Genomic DNA, 4092 nt, shown 5'->3' with positions numbered 1-4092 from the left:
CATCCGACGAGCGTCAGAGCCGGTGAAGTATGATTCTTAATTCTGTATTGACGCTTTGCTTGTTTGATGGTTCGTCTGAGGGCATAGCGGGATTTCGTCTAAGCGTCTAGATTAGTGTCCCGCTCCTTGAAAGCGGCAGCTCTAGCCTTTAGCTCAATGCGGATGAACCCGGAACGTATTCGAGTCTGTGCTTGCAAAACAGTCTGTAGTGTAGTCATCCGCGTCATCTGACCACCAATGCATCCAACTGTAGATTATTCTCAAAATGGTTCCATAAATGAGGTGCAAATCAACTAAAAGCCGTTTTATCCTAAATCTGTAGTGACGGAATGAATTTCAAGAGTTAACCATCTCTCCATCGTACTTCTATATGTTAGTAACAATGTTAGGGAAATGCAGTTTTTTTTGTTGCAAAAGGGCTTTATAAATTAACAGAATGCAATTTTTTGACCAATGCGATGTCAAAGAGGGCCAGCCTATTTTCTGTTAGAATGCAAAGATGAATGCTAAACCTGTCGCCAGTGATATAGAGTTGAAGTCGGAGGTTTACATACACTTACACGGAACCCAAACCGGCTGCGCGCGTGCGCCATCGTGCATAAATGTATTTTGTCCCCCCACACCAAACGCGATCACGACACGCAGGTTAAAATATCAAAACAAACTCTGAACCAATTATATTAATTTGGGGACAGGTCGAGAAGCATTAAACATTTTTGGAAATTTAGCTAGTTAGCTTGCACTTGCTAGGTAATTTGACCTATTTAGCTAGCTTGCTGTTGCTTGCTAATTTGTCCTGGGATATAAACATTGAGTTGTTATTTTACCTGAAATGCACAAGATCCTCTACTCTATCCTCTAACTGCCAATTAATCCACACATAAAACAGTCAACCGAATCATTTCTAGTCATCTCTCCTCCTTCCAGGATTTTTCTTCTATGGACTTTATATTGCGATTGGCAACTTTCAGAAATTAGGTGCATTACCGCCTCTGACCTCATTCGTCTCTGTCACCCACGTGGGTATAACCAATCAGGAGATGGCACGTGGGTACCTGCTTCTATAAACCAATGAGGAGATGGGAGAGGCAGGACTTGCAGCGTGATCTGTGTCACAAATAGAACTGACTTCTATTTTAGCCCTTGGCAACGCAGATGCTCGATGGCGCACGCGCGAGCAGTGTGGGTGCAATAATTGAAAAATATAGATTCTACATTTATTTTGAAACGCTCGCGCACACGACGCGAGCGGTGTAGTCAGCCTGTTAGGTTGGAGTCATAAACTCGTTTTTCAACCACTCCACAAATTTCTTGTGAACAAACTGTAGTTTTGGCAAGTCAGTTAGGATATCTACTTTGTGCATGACACAAGTAATTTTTCCAACAATTGTTTACAGACAGATTATTTCACTTATAATTCACTGTATCACAATTCCAGTGGGTCAGAGGTTTGCACATACACTAAGTTGACTGTGCCTTTAAACAGCTTGGAAAATTCCAGAAAATAATGTCATGGCTTTAGAAGCTTCTGATAGGCTATTTGACATCATTTGAGTCAATTGGAGTGTACTGTGGATGTATTTCAAGCTATCTTCAAACTCAGTGCCTCTTTGCTTGACATCATTGGGAAAATCAAAATGTAGACCTCCACAAGTCTGGTATCCTTGGGAGCAATTTCCAAATGCCGAGACAGTTCATCTGTACAAACAATAGTACCAGTATAACACCGTGGGACCATGCAGCGTCATACCCTCAGAAGGAGACGCGTTCTGACTCCAGAAATGAGTGTACTTGTGCGAAGATGCAAATCAATCCAGAACAAACAAAGGACCATGTGAAGATGCTTGAGGAAACATGACAAAAAAGTATTAATCCCACAAATAATGATTCCTATATCACATAACCTGAAAGGCCATCAGCAAGAAAACCACTCTCCATAACCGCCCATAAAAAAAGCAGACTCCCTCCCGGTGGCTGGTCTTCTGGTGGACGCATGTGTAAGAAGCAGTGCACGCTTGGTTGGGTTGTGTTTCGGAGACGCATGCTCCTAACCTTCGTCTCTCCCGAGCCGTACGGGATTGACGTGAGACAAACAAAAACTAAACAATTGGATACCACGAAATTGGGAGAAAGGGTGTAAAAACAACAAACAGAGGAAACCACGTACACTAGCGACTGTTTGCAACTGCACATGGGACAAAATCGTACTTTTGGAGAAATGTCATCTGGTCTGATGAAACAAAAATAGAACTGTTTGCCATAATGACCATTGTTATGCTTGGAGGAACAGGGTTAGGCTTGCAAGCCGAAAAACACCATCCCAACGAAGCATGGGGTGGCAGCTCATGTTGTGGTGGTGCTTGCATCAGAGGACTGAGTCACTTCACAAAATAGATGGCATCATGAGGGAGTAAATTTGGATATATTGGAAGCAACATCTCAAGACATCAGTCAGAAGTAAGCTTGGTGGCAATCGGTCTTCCAAATTGACAATGACCCCAACATACTTCAGTTTAAGGCAAAAGGCTTAAGGACAACAAAGTCAAGGTATGGAGGCCATCACCAAACCTGACCTCAATACTATAAGATTTGTGGCAGAACTGAAAAAATGTGTCTGAGCAAGGAGGCCTACAAACCTCACTAATTACACAGCTCTTCAGAGAATGGCCAAAATTCTACTTATTGTGGAAAGCTTGTGGAAAGCTACTAAAAATTGACCCAAGTTAAACAATTACCAAATACAATTACCAAATACTAATTGATTGTATGTAAATTCTGACCCACTGGGAATGTGATGAACGAAATAAAAGTGAAATAAATCATTCCCTACTATTATCTTACATTTTCAATTCTTAAAATAAAGTTGATCCTAACTAGCTAAGACAGGAATGTCACGAGGATTAAATGTCAGGAATGTGAAACTGAGTTTAATGTATTTGCTGAGGTGTATTAAACTTCCGACTTCAATGTACCTATCACTCATGTTCCACAATAAGCCTGTATTCCATGCTGTGGAGCCCTACAAGAAAAGCTGCTGTCATCTCTCTGCCTGAAATCCCCAACTACAAGGTATGCAGCTGGGGAACATCCCAGATCCCATCAGCCTTCCTCTACCAACATCCCAAAGACGAGGCTTTCGGAAAGTTTACACCGGGCTCCGAGGTAACACCACAACCTTTTTGGTTGTTGTTTTTTCCCTGATCTTTCTATATCTTCAATGCTTTCAGACACCTCAACCATACTTCATTTTGATTATTTTTGTAGTGTTGTCTCCAATGGCGCAGCGGGCTATAAGCACTGCATCTCAGTGCTAGAGGGTCCTACAAACCCCTGGTTCGAATCCAGCTGGATCACAACGGCCGTGATGGAGTCCCATAGTGGGGCACTCGTTTGGAATTACCTGGATTCTGCATAAATTGGTCATACAATTTGATCTGATCTTCATCTAAGTCACAACAATAGACAAACACAGTCTGCTTAAACTAATAACACACAAAAATATATGTGTCATGTCTTTATTGACACACCAGTGTAAACATCCGCTGTGTAGGGTGGGAAAAGTATGTTTGAACCTTGGATTTAATAACTGTTGACCTCCTTTGGCAGCAATAACTCAACCATACGTTTCTGTAGTTGCGGATCAGACCTGCACAACGGTCAGGAGGATTTTTGTACATTCATCTTGTCGGGTTCTTATTTTTCAGATAAATAACCCACGGACACTAGAGAAGCTTTAACAATTTTCTTCCAAAGTTTTTACAGCTGAAATCAGAAGCATAAACATGTCAACATCACAGTTTATATACATCCTACTTAAGAACTCCTCTTCCTTACATTATGCTCACAGAAGACGGTAACCAGATAGCACCCGATTACTCCTTAAGGAACTACCTCACTCCTGACCCACAGATATCCATCTGTCTTCCCTATATCAACACATCGCTCTCCTCCTCCTATCAAAACATTCCAAAGCCTTCTGCTTTTACAAACTCTTTCTATTCAAGCTTGTCTCTATCATTTATTTAATATCTCAATGTTCAATGTTTAGCCGATTCCACAACCTTACAAACTGTTTCAGTAAGCATATTATTA

This window comes from Salvelinus sp. IW2-2015, unplaced genomic scaffold (genome assembly GCF_002910315.2).
Source record: "Salvelinus sp. IW2-2015 unplaced genomic scaffold, ASM291031v2 Un_scaffold4681, whole genome shotgun sequence".
NCBI lineage: Eukaryota > Metazoa > Chordata > Actinopteri > Salmoniformes > Salmonidae > Salvelinus > Salvelinus sp. IW2-2015.
Note: the sequence above shows the minus strand (reverse complement) of the source record.